The 19548-nt window shown below is 42.1% G+C and overlaps 1 protein-coding gene across 3 annotated transcripts in view; it reads right to left on the bottom strand.

The window, feature by feature from the left end:
- The window catches only part of HYCC1 (hyccin PI4KA lipid kinase complex subunit 1), an 85568-nt gene extending 66981 nt beyond the window's left edge, over window positions 1–18587 (bottom strand). For 2 of the 3 annotated variants that reach the window (XM_084619066.1, XM_084619068.1), the window contains exon 1: window positions 18489–18587. The gene's annotated coding sequence lies outside the window, so the exon portion shown is untranslated. Of the gene's footprint in view, window positions 1–11926; window positions 11945–18488 lie in introns of those variants that run through there. The other variant, XM_084619067.1, reaches the window with a different exon arrangement.
- Between the last annotated feature and the right edge of the window lie 961 nt (window positions 18588–19548).

Genomic DNA, 19548 nt, shown 5'->3' with positions numbered 1-19548 from the left:
ACAATCTCTTATTGTATTACACTGATTTTGAATGACAATTTAAATAGCAATCTGTAGCAGATAGCTGTCCTTCTGAGTGCTGCTCTATTTCCCCCAGTGCTCACTCTCTCTCTTTTTTTTTTTTTTTAAGTTAGGGCAGAGAGGTCATGAAAAAAAGGCACTCAAATTTGCAACTTGTGATGAGCGCTGAATGCGCTGTGCCTTTTTTCATAATTAAATTTTTCTGCTGATAATCATGATGTTTCACAATTAGCCATCTGGGATTAGTTATTATGACGAAGCCCAGATCAGGCAAGTAGCGCTCCACGTCCTCTTTCCACTTTTACCTCTTCCAGAGAGCTAAGATGTAATATCTCCCACAATTAAAAGTTTTTACATACTAGATTATGTTTCCTCATTACACTTTTTCAGGCAGTCCCTTAATTTTGATGATGTTCCTTGTTGATTGGTTTTCTATATCATCCAATTGAAGCTGCATCTTTTTCTCTTTGCTTCATCACTAAATGAAGCTCTGTTTCTCTCTCACCTGCTTCTTTTAAGTCAGCAGGTTTAAAACAAACAAAAGGAAATATTTTTTTCACACAACGCACAGTCAACCGGTGGAACTCTTTGCCAGAGGATGTTGTGAAGGCCAAGACTATAACAGGGTTCCAAAAAGAACTAGATAAAATTCATGGAGGATAGGTCCATCAATGGCTATTAGCCAGGATGGGCAGGGATGGTGCCCCTAGCATCTGTTTGCCAGAAGCTGGAAAATGGGCAACAGGGGATGGATCACTTGATGATTACCTGTTCATTCCCTCTGGGGAACCTGGCACTGGCTACTTTCGGAAGACAGGATACTGGGCTAGATGGACCTTTGGTCTGACCCAGTATGTCCGTTCTTTTGTTCTTAGTCTCTAGCACTGGGTATGTCCACACCGAAAGTAAAAACTCACAGCTGACCCATGCCAGCCAGCTCAGGCTAAGGGACTCAGGCTAAAGGCTGTAATGCAGATGTTCAGGCTCAGGCTGGAGCCCAGGCTCTAGGACCCTGCAAGGTGGGAGAGCTTCAGACGTCAGGCTGCATTGCAAGCTCGAACATCTACACCACAATTAAACAGCCCCTTAGGCTTGTGGGGCTCAGGCTGAGTCAGTGGGCACAGGTCAGCTGCAGACATCTAACTCATGTGTAGGCATACACGGACACTCTCTCTCTCAAGTTAGCAACTTCTTTCTTTACCTCAAGAAGCTTGATTGTCAGATCATCTCTAATGGCCTTAATAAACTCAGAGATCTGCAGACTGTAGTCTTTGGTAGACATTTGATGATCTTCAGCTCTGGCATTTCTGCCTCATTTGTCTGCCATGTGTTCACTTGGAGAGAGAGGGTTCTCCATGCTGTCAGCCAGAAACATTCTTCTTAGTGAGATCTTTTTAAACTTTCAGGTTTTCTTGGAGAATCCATCCTTTGCTACTCTGGACTCTGTTTTTTGGGAGGGGAGTTTAGTAGATTTTGTGGTAGCTAGGTCAATGGAAGAATTCTTCAGTTCTGTCAGCCCAGAGCTGTCTACGGGGAGGGGGGACTTTGTTCATCTTAACTATGCTGCTCTGGAGTGTGGATTTTTCTAGTGTAGACCAGGCCTTAGTCACTATAGTCAGGATGCCACTATAATTTGTATGCTGCAAAAATAAATATCAAGCAGCAATTAACACTGGTAGTACTGCATAAATACAAGCAGTGGATCCAGTTTTAGAACTAGTGGGAAAAGTTGTATTTCTGGATTAATAAAATGGAGGGGAGGAGACTGAGAATGATCAAGGAAAAGAGAAGACACATTAGATTACATGTGAATCCAAATTACTCTAATTAGCTCTTGTCAGATAAGTCATTACTGTTTTGCCTAGGCTCACTTTTCCCCCTAGAACTCAGACACATTAGTCCTTTTCCAAATCAATTTTTGGCAATGATTTTCATTTTGACCCTTTTGCCAGAGCCATATTTCATATTTATAAAATGAACATTCTGCCAACTCCATATCACCAAATGTCGTCCACTTATTCACAGAATTGTTCTCCTTGAATAATTTTATACATGAGCAATGCAGTCTTTCCATTCCAGCACTTCTCCCAAAGCATATGTGAAGAGGGCAGGGATAATGGAGATGTTCCCAATACGAGTATTCTACCACTTTTTCTGATCTAGAATTGTGAGAAAGTTTTGATGTGATCTTCCACACAGCCTGTGTTTTGGTAGCCCAGTAAAATGACATACCAAAGTAAACTTCTACATTAGACAGAGATAAGCTTTGTCAACATAGGGGGACAGCTATATTAAAAAACATTCGGTTGGGGAATCCTTAAATTTCACAGTATTTCCTTTTGTTCTTTGCACTAAGTTGACACAACTTACCATTAGCCTCTCAAAGTGAAGGGGGAGAGGAGGAGATAAGCACTGCCACGCTGCCTACTGGTTCATAAATAATGACAGATTTTCCTCAAAAAAAATGGTTAAACAACCCCCTTATTGCTTTCATGGTGCCTTTCTAACAGCTATTTCACAAGTTTAGAGACTGAGGCCTGGTCTACACTACAAAGTTAGGTTGAATTTAGCTGTGTTAGGTCGATTTTATAAGGAATGAATCTACACAACCAATCCCGTTCCGCCGACCTAAAGGGCTCTTAAAATTGATTGCCGTACTCCTCCCTGACGAGGGAAGTAGCACTAAAAATTGACCTTCCTGGGTCGAAGTTGGGGTATTGTAGATGCAGCACTGTGAAATTTGATGGCATTGGCCTCCGGGAGCTATCCCAGAGTGCTCCAATGTGACCACTCTGGACAGCACTTTCAATTCCGATGCACTAGCCAGGTACACAGGAAAAGCCCCAGGAACTTTGAATTTCGTTTCCTGTTTGGTCAGCGTGGTGAGCTCAGCAGAACAGGTGACCATGCAGTCCCAGAATCGCAAACAAGCTCCAGCATGGAGCAAATGGGACACTGGATCTGATTGCTGTATGGGAAGAGCTCTTTCTCGCCGGCATAGAGTGGCTACATGAGCGATCTTACAGTGGCACAGCTGCATCAGGACAGGGTAGTTCACTAGTGTATTCACTAGCGTAGACAGGGCCTTACTGTATTCCAATTCACTAGAGTAGACAGGGCCTTACTGTATTCCAATTCACTAGAGTAGACAGGGCCTTACTCACACTGAATAGGACCTTACTCAATCATACTGATTTCAGTGCAACTCCTTAAAAAGAGTTAAGAGTGGCAAAATCTGGTACTTACTAGTGTTATCACCTAATTAACATCTTGTTCATATTCCCCAGTTTGATTCAGAGGCTAGCTTGACTGCTAAAGATAGACAATAGAAATTATTGGTTTCTAAGAGCAGAAATAAAATTCCAACCAAAGGGTATAAAAATAGCTAGTGTTCATACTTTTGTGAGGTAGAAGCTAAATTCTACCTCTACTTCAGATGCAGGCTAAGGGAAAAAGCAAGATAGCAATAAGAATTGATCTAGTTTCATTTCAATACTCCCTCCCCGCCCCCCATGTCTGAATTTAACATTTACAAATTTATTTCACTGTACCACTAAAAAAAGGTTAAATAGGCACTCCATTTTACCTTCTGTGGTTCCTTCTTCATATGAAAACAAAAGATATCTGAATCCTGTGCTGCTTCTAAGTTCATACACCATTTTTGTTACCACATTCAGGAGGAACTACAATGGTTCAATTAAGTGAAGGGGAGACAAGCATAAATTTCTCTACTTAACTTCCTTGGACATAGCTTCATGAACACAGATGACTGAATACTGTCCAAACCTCTGTAAATACAAGATAAGCTCTAGACCATCTTTGATTTATAAATACTGTTAGTGCTGTATAAAAAATGTTTATGTATGAATAGGCTTGTTTAGTAGGCTTGAGTTAAACATATTTTAAAAGAAAATACTTTATTGACATAGGAGAACTAAGTTGCAGGAAAACAACAGTCCCTGAATAGTTGATAAATGCTGCTCCCCCTTTAAGTGGTACTTTTATCTGTTGCAAACAGAAGAAACAGCACCTTGAACTCGGACCTTGGCACACAAAAATCTTTTCAGTTTTTTAAAGTTGTCTTAACCTTTGAAGGGCACTGGATATAGCAGTAGTGTTCCCATATTAAAAGAACATTGGCAATATTTTTACAAGATAGTTGTTTCCTTTTTTGTATAGGCCACAAAGAAACATGAGTCACCAAAAATTTCTCTGTACTTCAGACAGTGCAAGCTATGTTCCACAATATTATTAAAATAATTTGGTAAATAAATAAATAAATAAATAAAGAGTTAATTGTATTTACAATGCCACTGAAAGGACATTTTAGGAATAAAATTCCTTCTCAGACTTATACAGTCTGTAAGGTATGTTATCTGTACGTAAATGACTACTCCAAGAAGATAGCAGGTGGCATATCTTATAATGACCTTTGCTATTATCAGAGGAAATTACTCAGCCAAAAATGAGCTGCTACACCTAAATGGTAGGGCAGATTCTAAATTATCTCATCACTAGTGTGTACTCCCAAACTACTGCGTACTCCCAAACTACTGCAAGGACTGGTGAAGTGCCTAACTTTCAGTCTTGTGCTTAAGTACTAAGAGCGGAAGGATGACCCATTATCTATTTCTCGACCTCACATCCTCTCTCCCACTCCACACCTCTCAAATCCCTAATCCCAGCTCAGAATGATTGATGTTGCAACCTAATCATATGACCCATTTTCTCCCTTGATGTCGACTGTATTGTGGCTTTCTGTTAAATTACCACTAAGAAGGAAGTGTTTCTAAGAAGTAGTTACTAGAAAAGTTCTCGTTTGTATAAAAAAAACCCAACAAAACAAAAACTACTTTATCAAGAGACACTTCCACATCCCAAGGTCTATATTAATAGAGCATAACCATTGTGCCTTCTGAGATTCACTGATGTTTGAAAATATCTGTAGCTCTTCAATAATTCAAATCTCCTTTCCTCTCCACATGTCCAGAAGAGATAATTTGCATATTAAAATAGAATTAAAATCTGAAATGCTCTAACAGTTTCCTTATATTGGAAATATTTCAAAACCATGTTTTATTAGGTCAGTTTAAAACTAAAAAGCTAAGCTAACTTTTAAAGTTTTGAATGCCAAATAATACTCTACAAGTACTCTTTTGAAACTGAAAACAGAAAAAGTCAAAATGAGGAAAGTGGGGGTTTTTTTGTATTACTCTGACATCGGAGTTAGAGTTTCATTTAATTCTATACTGTGTGTGTTACTCAAAATGGCTTTAAGTTATTTTAATAGTGCAAATTACATAAATTAATTCCAGAATATACTTGTTAGGTTTAAGGGATTTTACACTATTGCTGTAAGTGAAATTCTCCAGTAGGGAAATTATAATTTCGATTTACCGTATTTTGAAATAAAAGAAAAGCAATTAAGTGATTTTGTGTTAAAATGGGACTTTTAGTAAGATTCCCTAAAGGCTTCCTGTTTCGTGTAATAATCTTAAGTGCCTCTATTAATTTTTTACAAGGTGAAGCTGTTTTTTATACACAATCCATCATCAGGATGAAGTTAATGCCTTGGTGAAGCACAAACATTTATCCAGTGCAAACAACAGGAAGCCATAAGAGACAGCATGGTTTTAGCATTGAAGTGAATTAATTAGTATTTGTGCAGTGCTTCAAACCATACTGTGCTGTTTTAATTGAAAGGTTAACTTCTAACTTTAAAGAAAAAAAAGCCAACTTACCTCTTATACAGAATGAATGTACATCCACAAAAAACAAAGGAAGCTAATAAGCATATATAAAAATGCCTTCACTAGCGTAGCTGTTTAGCCATATTACTTTTATTTTAATTTCTCTGCCATGCTTTCCATGCAGTATTTTTTCAGGGGGTCAAATAGGGAGGAAAATGTCTTCTTGAGAGATAACCAACTTTCAATCTTCCTCTCGCTAGGTCATATCCTCCACAACAGTGGCCATTTAGTTTCCTCTTTCTGTAGTACCTATTTGAGCCTCCACTCACCGTCTCAATCCATAAAATGTAATAGGATTAAGAGATTGTCTACTTTTCACATGCTATCTTGGTGGCTCCACCTTTGATAGACTGTTACTATGAGTAAGGCTGCAAGTCTGTCATGGAGGTCACAGATTCCGTGACTGTCCCTGACCTCTGACTTCTGCAGCAGCCAGTGCTGGGCTCAGGGCTAGGATGATGCTTACCTCGAGGTGGGGGGCTCCCCAGCTCCCACTGGCATCTCCCTGCAACTCTGAGGCAGAGGGGCCAGGGGGCTCCATGTGCTGTGGTTCCTGGCCAATGGGAGCTGTGTAGCCAGCACTTGCGGTGGGAGTAGCACACAGAGCCCCCGGCACCTCTGCTGCCTAGAAGATGCAGGGACACACAGAGGTGAGTAGGGAGCCTGCCAGCCCTTCCCACCTGCCCACCCCCCAGCACCAGCGCCCCCGAGCACCCATGGCCCCCCCACCTAGAGTTTTAGTTAGGGCTATATAGTAAAAGTCATGGATAGGTCACTAACTTGACAAACAACCCAATTCTACTCCCAGTAATCTTAAAATCACAAAAATACCTGCACAGAAAGTCACTGAAACAGAACCCATCACCTATTCCTTGCCACTACTATGATGACTACAATAGGCTGTGTCCCAGATGTTAACACTTGCTTCCTTGTAATATTCATTTGCAATCCAAGACACACTATATTTTTGGTCACTCTTTCCAGTTGTAATGCCTCAGGCAATCAAGTGCTCACTAGTTAACATGGTGATGAATGCAAAGAAATGCCTGTCAAAGACCAAAACTAAACACAGCAACTTTACCAGACTTTAAGCCTGCCTACTACTTTTTATGTCTTTGGTTCTGACTGAAATTCCAATTAGGGCAGATACTGCACAGTAGATTTAAAAAATGCAAGAAAAAATTCAGTTCTAGTAGAGCAGCATCCAGGACATTAACATGACATGAACCGAAAGTTTACCATAATTGACAGAGTACACCCAGAATATTTCACTGGTTTTTAATGTTGTGCAGTAGATGCAGTAGTTTTTTGTTGTTTTTTTTAAGTCACACACAACCAGCCCGATTAGGCATGAGGCAATTCTCCAAAAAGGGAGATATTTCTGGGGCGTAATGTGCACACCCTAACACACACCCACATCATATCATTTGAGAGTTTATTTTATATACATTTTGATCAGGTTGGATGTGGAGCTGTCAAGTGGTGCTATAAGCCTGTAGGTGAGGTGAAACAATGGTACCCAAAATGAGAAAGTGTCTTTTTTTTTTTGCACAGTTCCAGAAATACTGCAACATGGCTATGATTACAATTCTTACAGTTTAAGTTAATTTCAACACCTTAATGTGTCATTTATTGGTCAAAGCTACCAAAACTACAATGTGTTAAGATTTTTATTGGTTTTGCATGGGCAAGTATTTTTTCCAGAAATGATCAAGGTGGTTATCACATGGCAAAAATGGCAATTTTTGTGATACACTAATATGAAGTGTTTTCACATCACATATTCTTAATTGTCAAAAGTATCTCATAAGACTATAATAATTTTCTATATATTCAGTTGAAATTTGCTGACCAGATTAGTCTCATGCTGAAGGTTGTGCAACAGTAGTAGAACACTGCGTGCCCATAGATTGTTCTGCATAATGGGTAGTTACAAATGTATATGAATTCTTAATGTAATGCTCTTCCATTAATAAGTTGTTGTACATACAAATGTAGCATCTAGTCTGCCCGGTAGAACATTTTAATTTGTAATTGCCTATGTCTGCAGTACTAGTCTTTGAAATATTCTAAAATTAGGTTTTTAATTCAGTGACTCTTATGCACAGGTCAGTATTAGTGTCAAAGATGACACTACACAGCTTCATATTATGAATATTCAAAAGCTATGGAAGAAAGAAATGTCCCAAGAAGTAATGAAGACAAAGTCCACAAACAAGTCCTTGCCTCTGCACAGAAGAGGGATGAAGTGCAGGTTACTGCTCTTACCAACCACAACAACAATATGACAAATTCATCTCACCCTGAGTCACATCCAGAGGTTCTTATCAACCTATTTACTGGACTGCATGTGACATCAGATCTACAAGAGTCTCAACTGAAAATAGCAGATGTTGGTAAAAAACAAAATGGAGAGATTTGAGAGAGGTGCACTTGATTCTGATGGGGGACACAGCTTCCTCAGTCATCAAGAAATCTGGCATCAAAACATCTGCTGACACAGCCAAGACGATTTCACAGAAGACAACCACCAGAAGCTATCAGTCCAGAAATTGCAAGATGCAGAACAGATGCTTCAAAGGCAACTATTCTTAGTTACCCAATAGGGCTTGTGCCTATGTCCCTCTTCCATGCTGATGGATTAATAAGAATAGACAAGGCTGAATTAGGGTATTAACTGGAAGCTCAAGCCAAAATAATCCATGAGCTACCAGTATGCAACAAAGAAACCACAGTGTACATCAGAGATGCCATGGCAGTCATACAAATGATGACTGGAGACTTAATTCCTCACATTTGAGGAGTTGGCTGCTGAGTACTTGAGGCAGGTCCTTAAAGGATTTGACAAAGCTAATTCCATAATCAAAAGTTTTATTGTTGTCATATCTGTCAAACTCTGACAACTGCAAGACAGCGCCAGGCAGCTCTAAGGCTGAATGTAAGATATGCCAAGTGATTGGTGAACACCAGTGCCTGTGTCTCCATAGCAAATGTTGCTAAAGGTAGCATCTAACAAGCACTTACTTGTATAATTCACTTGTTGGAGGCTTTTCTTGTGTCGAAATAGCAAAGTCCATTACCAGTAGAGGTTTTGAAGAAGCTTAAGGCTTGTACAATACTGAGGAGGAAGCAGACGCAAAGAAGCTTCTGCATGCTATCTATGCCAATATGCTTTTGGGCCTCTTGCTATCAAAGAAGCCATAATAGTTAGATCACCTGGTACACGTTTTGGTCCTGGCTGTTCACTACTTTCCAAAAATGGAACACACAGATAACATGTAGATTGAAACAGGCACCATTCCCAGCTTAACTGACAAGTGTCACCTCAGACATGCCACCTGATTTCTGCAAAATGCTTCCAGCTGTATGTGCATTAACAGAATGCAACTGTCATCCCTATCTGGTATTGGGAAAACAATATTTAATGCTGTCAAACAAAGAGAACTTACCATTCAGAAATCTTGCCAAATTGGTAGAAAGTGATGGAAAAGCTGCAATTTCTGCAGCAAAGATCCACTCTTACACAATAAATTTTCATTCTGGTTGCTTTCCCCTGTCCAAGCTGGATAGACCCCTTTTTCCTAGGGCCCACTGCCCAAGCCTTCTGCTCATCAAGCATCCCCAGCTTTGATCAGTTCCCATCAAAAACTTTGTGCTAGTTCCCTCTACTGGGTCTCCTGAAGTTCAGTCTTAGGGAACACCTTTCTTGCTGCTTCCTGTCCGAGTCTCAGGCAGCTCTCTCCTGCACCTCACATACTTGACCCCAACTTTCCAGGTCTCAGACAACTCTGACGTTCTAATCTTCTTCTCTCAAGGCCCAAGTGCCTTCCTTTAAGCCAGGGGTGGGCAATCTATGGCTCAGGGGCCACATCCAGTCCTTCAGACGTTTTAATCTGGCCCTCAAACTCCCACCAGGGAGCGGGGTCCAAGGCTTGCCCCACTCAGCTCCGGAAAGCAGGGGCATGTCCCCGCTCCGGCTCCTAAGCGTAGGGGCAACCAGGGAGCTCTGCATGCTGCCCCAGCCCCAAATGCTGCACCCGCAGTTCCCATTGGCTGGGAACCGCAGCCAACAGGAGCTGCAAGGGCAGCACCTGCAGACGGGGCAGCGCAGAGTTGCCTGGCCATGCCTCCGCATACAAGCTGGAGGGGGGACATGCCTCTGCGTCTGGGAGCTGCTTGAAGTAAGCACCACCCAGAGCCTGCGCCCCTGACCCCCCTCCTGTGCCCCAACCCCCTGCCCTAGCCCTGATCCCCCTCCTGCCCTCCGAGCCCCTCGGTCTCAGCCCAGAGCACCCTTTTGCACCCCTAACCCCTCATCCCCAGCCCCATGCCATAGCCCACATGGAGCCCTCACACACACACACCCCAACCCCCTGCCCCAGTCCGGAGCCCCCTCCCACACTCTGAACTCCTCATTTCTGGCCCCACCCCAGAGCCCTCCCCCCCACATCCCAACCCCCAATTTTGTGAGCATTCATGGCCCGCTATACAATTTCCATACCCAGATGTGGCCCTTGGGCCAAAAAGTTAGCCCACCCCTACTTTAAGCCTAACAAGGGGTCCTCTGACCAGTCACAAGTACACAGGTCTCTTCCCTCTTAAAGAGCTAGTGTCACCTTGTGACAAGGTATCAGCCAGCAGCTAGTTCTAGCTTGATACTAGTGAAACTCCATCAGATGGGGCAGAGCCTCAGCTGGAGTATGTTGTCATAGTTCTACTGACATCAATGAAGCTATGACACTTGATACCAGTTAAAGATTTGCCCTTGTGTGTTTATATTCTGCAATTTTTAATCATATCTTGACTTGTCAACAAAGACATCAAATGGAATAATGTAAGAGAAACCCATAAAGTTGCTTACAGTACCTTTACAAGTACCTACACAATGAAGACTAACTTCCATAAATAAGTCCCATTTAATAAAGTCACCAATAAATTGATCACATTTAATAAAGTCACCATCAAATGGGAAAAATTGATCTTATGCCCTCTCACTTGTTTATTATGTATAAAGAAAGCCTAAAGAGGTGGGGGAGGATGCTCCTCCGCTTACTTTCATTTTTAATAAGAAATTTAAATCTTGTTCAGATTGTAAGGCTATGGTCAACTGGAGCATTAGCCAAATAACGAAATCACAAGAAATTGAAGCACTTGAGAAGCAAGGAATTGTTAATGAGACAGTTAAAAAAATGCTATATGGGGATAGTTTGTCAATGTCTCTTTAGTTCCAATACCTAATACCTGTTGAAAGGAGGTTTGTTTTTGTTTTTTAAATGAATCAGCATTCTATTCCTTCAATTCAGGTGACAGCTCAAAATAAACTTCCATAAGTGCCTTTCGCAGAGGGGCTCTCACTCCAGCAAAACCGGGAAAGACCAGAGATGACAGCCCTAATATTTCTAAAGTAAAACAGGTTTCAGAGTAACAGCTGTGTTAGTCTGTATTCGCAAAAAGAAAAGGAGTACTTGCGGCACCTTAGAGACTAACCAATTTATGCTAGTTCCCTCTACTGGGTCTCCTGAAGTTCAGTCTTAGGGAACACCTTTCTTGCTGCTTCCCGTCAGAGTCTCAGGCAGCTCTCTCCTGCACCTCACATACTTGACCCCAACTTTCCAGGTCTCAGACAACTCTGATGTTGTAATCTTCTTCTCTCAAGACCCAAGTGCCTTCCTTTAAGCCAGGGGTGGGCAATCTATGGCTCAGGGGCCACATCCAGTCCTTCAGACATTTTAATCCGGCCCTCAAACTCCCACCATGGAGCGGGGTCCGATGAAGTGAGCTGTAGCTCACGAAAGCTTGTGCTCAAATAAATTGGTTAGTCTCTAAGGTGCCACAAGTACTCCTTTTCTTCTTAAAGTAAAACAGTCTACACACAAAAGTTGTGCCAATTTCACTAAATCAGTTTAGAAACATCCTTTACAGGCCACCAAGGAAAAGACAGACTCCAATCATCCGTACAAGAGGACACTACGCATGCACACATACTATACAAAAACAAAGTTGTATTCAAAGAAAATCCCATACAAAGATCTTGGAAGACGAAAAAAAAAGCAGGTAAAATACAGAGCTTAAATTTTAATGTCACTGAAGTCCAGACTAATTCATTATACTGATAAACATTTAAGTTAGTTTCCCCACAAACAGCCAGTGCATACCTGTTACCCTTTACTGAAGTCTTAAAAATGGCTTTACACATCTCCACATCCTTGCCTAGGGAAAAAAAGGATGTAAGCTTTAAAAAGAATCTTTCTGATATTCTATAAATTAAGGCAGAAACAGTGGATTATGAGGTTTAAAAAACAGATGACTACCCCATTATTGTCATTTCTACAATGCTGGTCTAGAGTCACCAGTTACATCTTGATTATTTTGGCAGTCCCTGCTTAAAACAGTTCATAGTCTTTTACATATGATTGTACATCACTGAGCATGAGGGAGCCCTGATTTTAATTATGGCCTCTGGACACCTCTATAATACTAATAATAAATAAGTGCAATGGCATTAAGTCAAAACCCACAATTTAGCTGAGCAGTTAGCATATTGTAATCTGATACTATCTCTAAGAAATAATTTTCCAATACACAGCACCAGGAGAATCAAGTCAGATCTGCTTTTCACCCACATCCTCATCATGCATTGGAAACAGTCTTTTATATAATATCACTTACACCATTGTAAATTACTTTATACTCATTGGTTGAGCCAGTTTTCCAAATTTAAGGGGAAAAAACAGAAGAAACTACAATTTGGACCCTGCCTGCTAGATTCCAATAAAATGTTAGAAGCAGCATGTACAGTATAAAGATTAGTATAAAGTATAATTATATCATGGTACTTCATATCAATACAGTTTGAGAGTATCTTGTTTAAAGTAGTATAAAGTATAATTGTCTTTATCTTGTTTAAAGTAGTATAATTGTACTTTATAAATAAATAAATTTATAAAATTATAAATAAAGTAGTATAATTGTACTTCATCTTGTTTAAAGTAGTATAAAGTATAATTATATGATTACATCATGGTACTTCATATCGATACAATTTGAGAGTATCTTGTTTAAACTTTATGCATATTACTTCTGGAAGATAGAATGCTTGACAACTAATGCCAATCTTTGAATTATACTCCCTCCAGAGCACAGTGATTCACACATTACCTGCATAAACAACATATTTTGGGCACAATCTTGTGGTCCCGAGATTGACAAAATTCCACATTGACTCCAGTGGGTGTTACCTTCTATAAAGACTTTGGGATCAATCCATTAATGATTGTCAGCTGATCAATTAATTTAAATTGTCCAGAACAAGAGCAGTGTCTTTTCAAGAGCATATTTTTCGAGAGTGTCTAGTGTAATTCTGATAGGTGCCCGAGTTCTAGTGTACTTAATACATCCAGCAATTTTAACATTCAAGTTTCAATTAAAAATGTAGATTTCATTTTAAAAGCTCAAGTATCAAGTGTGCTCCCAATACCTTAACTTTTAAAGAAAAACTCTGCTTTAAAATTGTTTTTCCCTGTTATAATTCATGCGAATTCCTCAAAACTATGCATCTGCTATTATGGGAGGCATAATTAGTAAATATATTCTATACATTTAGGCCTCATCTTAACTAGGAAAAAAGGTGCATTTTTAATGGGTTAACCACCATGTCTACACTACAGCTGCATAGCTACAGTACTCTAATGTAGATGCTTCCTGCAATTTATGGTGTTTTTCCCGTTCACGTAGGTAATCCATCTCTCTGAGAGGCAGTAGCTAGGTTGATGGAAGAATTCACCTAAGTTTTAGGTGTAGATCAGGCCTAGTACAAAAAGTAAAATCATTGTGCAGACAATGTTGTTGTAGCCATGTCGGTCCCAGGATATTAGAGAGACAACAAGATGGATGAGGTAACATCTTTTATTGGACCAACTTCTGTTGGTGAGAATCATAGGACTTTAAGGCCAGAAGAGACCATCATGATCATCCACTCCGAGCCCCTGCACATTGCAGGCCACAGAATCCCATCCACCCACTCCTGTAATAGACCAATAACTTCTGGCTGAGTTATTCAAATCCTCAAATCATGATTTAAAGACTTCAAGTTACACTAGTTTAAACCTGCAAGTGACCCTGGCTGCAGAGGAAAGTGAAAAACTCCCAGGGTCTCTGCCAAACTATAACAAGACTATAACAGGGTTCCAAAAAGAACTAGATAAATTCATGGAGGATAGGTCCATCAATGGCTATTAGCCAGAATGGGCAGTGATGGTGTCCCTAGCCTCTGTTTGCCAGAAGCTGGGAATGGGCAACAGGGGATGGATCACTTGATGATTACTTGTTCTGTTCATTCCGTCTGGGGCGCCTAGCATTGGCCAGTGTCAGAAGACAGGATACTGGGCTAGATAGACCTTTGGTCTGATCCAGTATGGCCGTTCTTACCTATGTAATCTGACTCAGGGGAAATGCCTTCCCAAGCCCAAATACGGTGATCAGTTACACAGTGAGCTCATGAGCAAGACCCAGCAGCCAGACACCTGGGGAAAACTGTCTGTAGTAACTCAAATCCCTCTCTATTTATTGTTCCATCACTGGCCACTGGAGATATTTGCTACTAGCAGTTGCAGATCAGTTACATGCTATTGTAGGGAGTCTAGTCATACGATCCCCCCCTTAAACTTATCAAGGTCAGTCTTGAAACCAGTTATGTTTTTTGCCCCCATCTCCTCTCTCTAATAGTGTGTACAACACAGCTAAAATTTTAACATGTGCTAGCAGATCAAGGGAAACACTAAGCTCTCTCCTAACCCATTAGCCAACATTGTAAAAATGCTTCCCAGGGTACCCATGATTGTGAGGCACCTCACTACCACATAACCTTAGCATGAGGAAGCTTTGTGCCTTCCGTGGGTCATATCCCCAAATCCAATGGCCACAGGCAACACAAGCACTTCTCTCTAGGCCTCACCAGCTCCACTGTTACTCTACAGGTTAGCAATATGCACACTCCAACCCTCAAAGGAGATGCTCGAAGGGCTCAGTGTCCAGCCTCTGTTCCACTGAACATGGGGAAGACCTATGTTATTATACCCACAGCATTAACCAATTCGCTGCTTCTAAAGAAACAGGGCGCCCCATTTTACCAGTTCCACCTCAGATTCTCTCTCCACTTAACACACTGAACTTAGATATATTTATATTGAAATCAAGTATAAGTTTATTTAACAAAGCATAGAGATTCAAGTAATAGCAAGTAGTAGCATTGAAAACAAATGTTTACATATAAAACAAAGTCCTAACACACATTCTAGGACCTAGACTTAATTAACTAGATACTTTGGTGTCTTGTAGAGTAGAGTAATGCTCACCCAAAGGTCCTGCAGCATTTTACAGACATGCTAGGCTGTGATTCTCCTTTCACAAGGCAGGCATGCTGTTAGCTTATCTCCCAATATATACAAATCCCATCCTTTGACTTCATTCATAAGCAGGCTGTCACTCCCCACCTCTCTATTGTTTTGTTTCTTCCTGTAGATTCTCTTGCAGATTTTGCAACCTTTTGACTGGCACCTGGCTCAGTATCCAAATAACCTTTCGTTGTGAGGCAGACAACACAAAAATGACCAGACAGAGACATAAGCATCTGTTACCACCTGCCTGAAAGGAACATGTCCAAGGCATGCACATATCACAACAATACCGTTCAATTTTGTACACAAAGAAAACAGTTCTATTATTAATAATTTGTATTGCAGTACCATGGGGGGCCACCCCAGTCATGGGTTCTGGCCAGTCCCATTGTGCTAAGCACAGTTCAAACAAGACGTTGGCATAAGTCCCTGATCTTACAACAACTTAAGCACATGCGCTGCTTAACTTTATACACTGTTAGTAAAGTTAAGCATTTGTTTAAAAGTCTTTACAAGATTGGGGCTTAAGGAAGTAAGTATCCAGCTGTTCCTGCTTATTTGTCAATCTTCCTGTGGCACAATCTCTTGATAGAAACAAAATGAAATGGGGGAGGGGAGCCAACAGGCAGACCAAAAATATATCACTACCACCAGTGAAAGCGTAATACAGGAAAAAAAGATATTCCTTTAACAGTTTTATCTATTAAAATGCACCTCAATACTGAAATCAAAAGAACTACTACACTTAGAAATACAGCCAACAAAACACTATAGTTCAAGATTGCCATAAGCTTTGTTAAAAACTTGTTATCTTGTGACTTGTATTTTTGGTATCACACACAAAATAAAATCTTAGTTTGGTACAACACAAAAATAAAATCTTCATTTTGGAAGAAAGGTTTATGCTGTGTTTTCTTACAATGAAGGAAAGTATGCCAAAGAAATTAAGACAAAGAAATTGTGTCCCTCAAATTACACTTAAAGTATTTTACTCTTAATAAAATTTCATCTTAGGAATTAAAACACTCTGGAAATTAAACCAAAGCATTATAGTGGTATTCTCTATTGCCAAAGCAACAAAATTGAAGAAAGATTTCACTTGCAAAACAACAGAGAACTAAACCTGATATGTTAGAGGAAAGATATTCTATGAAGAGCAGACTAAAGCACTGCTTCTCAACCCACAGCCCACTGGCAGCCCAGTCGGCACACAGCTCTGGCCCATGTGACACCCTCAACTCCACACAGGTAGTATATACATTGTATGGATGTGACGCACATAACACAAAGAGCTGCATATGCAGCCCACAATGGTAAATAGATTGAGAACCACTGGACTAAAGCATATTCCAAATGTATGTATTCATTTGTTAAAATCAGCTTGTACCCCAAAAATAGACCACTAATCTGTAAAAAGAAAAACCTTCAAAAGGGGTCAGTTTCCACCATCCTATTTTATAATAGCAATGTTTGTAAAATCTCACTAAAATAACTACCAATATTACATCACAGTCTGCTTCACAAATATTCTTTAATAAATCATTTATTTGTTCCTATTTTGAAGTCTGAACTTGCAGTCATCAAGACTACTCAGAAGTAGCCATTACACAGACACCTGCATCTTTTACTCATCCATTTCCTTCTTCTCAAAGAACTAACTTCCAAAACATTTCACTGTGAACAATCTAAATTGCCAAAGTTAGTATCAAATCAGAGAAGTCACACAAACCCTCCAAATATGTAAAAATATAGCAATCAGCCATCTGACACTTCTGAATGGAAAATCCTTCCAAAGGCTTTTCAAGGCAGAGATACAATTAGATGAGAAGAGGGATAAGTTCAGTGGTTTCCAGGGTTAGAGACTTTTTTTAAAAGTCTCTAGACATTGATCTCTGCCTTTCAAAAAATGTTAAGTACACAGCACAAAATTTAAGTTACCTGAATTTAATATGCAAGAACTGGATAAGGAAATCTGCATAGCGGCAAACCCAGCCACCTACTACCTAACAACTACAGCTCTTTCTGCTACCTTCACATCCCGTGCCTGAGTGGATTGAAATCAATGCAGAAAAGGAAAAGCAGTGGAGAGATTAATGAAAGCAGATTAATTTTCACTAATGTAACCAGCACAGCACTAAATTCGCTTTTAAATCTTTCCATAAAAAGTTATAATTACAGATGCTTAAACAAAAACACAAACAGAAGTGACAGAGGAAGTAGAGACTAATAACTGAGCATAAGAAGCAGAAATTCTACAAGTAACAGCACATCACAAGTGACATCTGAAACACTCATCCTAGTGTAACAGAAGAGATAAATAGCAGCAGCCGTCTTTGTCTTGTCTGTAGCAGACTGCAAGCACTCCAAGGCACAAGCTGTCTTTTCTACGTTTTGTGAAGCAAGATGGATATGTACAGCTATTTATGAATAAGCAGTCTCAGCAAGACCATCCCCTTATCTCTCCAGCTCTTCCCCATGACCCCATCTCTGTGTGAAAGGAGACCAAGAGACTCGGGGACTCTCAACCTGTGAAGATGTGAACAAGAGATCAGAGAGTCACCAGTGCTGATAATCAAAGTGCCACAAGGCAACATACACACACACACACACACACACACACTCCACAAGCCCTCTCCTAAAGCGAAACACGCGCAGGCCGCTGCGCCAGACTCCTCGGTTGTGAGACGATGGGCAAGTGGCTTAGGCTGCCTGTGCCTCCGCTTTCCCATCTGTCCGGGAGGGGTCCCTAGCTGCCTGTCGGGGCGCTGTGCGGGCACATAGCGGGGGCAGCGCTCCCAGCCCCGCCAGCCCCAGGCGCTGCCCGGGCGCGCCCCAGCAAACGCCTTGGGGCAGAGACCCTCTTGCTTCCCGCTGCCAGGGCGCCGGGACCACGCGGCCCCAAGCCCGGCACGAGCGATCAGGTCAGTCCTCGCCGCTGTGATGACCCAGGCCAGGCGGGGTCGGCAGGCTCCGCAAACCGGCTTCGAGCCGGGGGGACCGTCCCCGCCGCCTCGGGTCAGGGCGCCCCAGCACGGCCAGCCCAGGGCGCCAGGCCGGGGCAGCGGCAGCACCAGGCATCCGCACCCTGAAGCCCGTCGGGCAGTGGCAGCTCAGCCCCAGGCGCGGCGGCGGGGAAGAGAGGGGAACTCCGCTGCAGGGAGCGCCTGACAGCTCTCGGACGCGGGACTGGAGGGAGCCGGGAGGCCGCCGGTAGGTCCCCACGCTGCCGTTACCCGGCGGTTCCGACAGTCCCAACGGCCAAAGTCTCCCAGCCCCGCCAAGAAAAGTTCCCTCAGCCCGAACGCCCGTTAGTCAGACTCACCCCTCCCGCCCAGCGGCTCCGGGGTCCGCCGCTCCCTCGTCCCGAGACGCCACCGCTCCTCCGCTCACTGACTTACTAGCCTCGGGGGCTGCCTGGCGCCGACGGGGGAAAGTAAGGGGCCAACCCCGCCTAGCCTGTCCCTGCCTGGCTGCGGCGTCAGCCAATCCTGAGGCGGCGAGCAGTCACGCTAGCCTATGGGATGGCACAGAGGGTGGGATTTAGAACGGGCTCCTCCCTCCTTTTTCCACTGGTTGGAGCTGTCCTGTTCGAGCGGGTGGGGGGAGAAGAGGGAGGAGGCGGAGTGTGTGGGCGGGACAGGCTGTGGGCGTGGTTTCCAGACTTCTTTCGACATCTGATTGATAGCAGAGGGTCCATTCAGCCCCCAGGGTTCTGGGGTCAGGGGCGGTGAGAGTGTCCTTGCCGTCCCCCTGCGGGTGCAGCTGCTCTGTTCTCTCAGGACACGGGGCCCGGGTGCCTTGATAGTGACACGGGAACGTGATCCTGTGAGATGCTGAGCCTGGATGGCTGTTACAGAGGAGGGAGTGGAGGGGCTCAGCATCTTGCAGCAGTGGTTCAGCACTTCACACGATGGAGCCCATAAACATTAGAGGCCGTGACAACATTATGGGGTGGATTACAGAGAAACTAATGGAAGCAAATCCATTACCTTAGCCTCACTCTTAAACAGAGATAGGCCCAAACCACTGGGGATCCTGCCCTGAACTACAAGGCTCTATCTGTATAATACATACCAGCTCCTCCTTTAATAACCCTTCTTAAAGCTAGCTAGTCTATGTAGTATGAAGGAGTACTTGTGGCACCTTAGAGACTAACCAATTTATTTGAGCATAAGCTTTCGTGAGCTACAGCTCACTTCTCACGAAAGCTTATGCTCAAATAAATTGGTTAGTCTCTAAGGTGCCACAAGTACTCCTTTTCTTTTTGCAAATACAGACTAACACGGCTGCTACTCTGAAATCTATGTAGTATAGCAACTGTAGTGGTCACACACCCATTCCTATATGTTCTGTTTTGCCTAGTTCTCTTACTTTTCGTTGTG

Source organism: Lepidochelys olivacea (assembly GCF_965140295.1).
Source record: "Lepidochelys olivacea isolate rLepOli2 genome assembly, chromosome: 2".
NCBI lineage: Eukaryota > Metazoa > Chordata > Testudines > Cheloniidae > Lepidochelys > Lepidochelys olivacea.
This window is presented reverse-complemented; position numbering and strand designations above follow the sequence as displayed.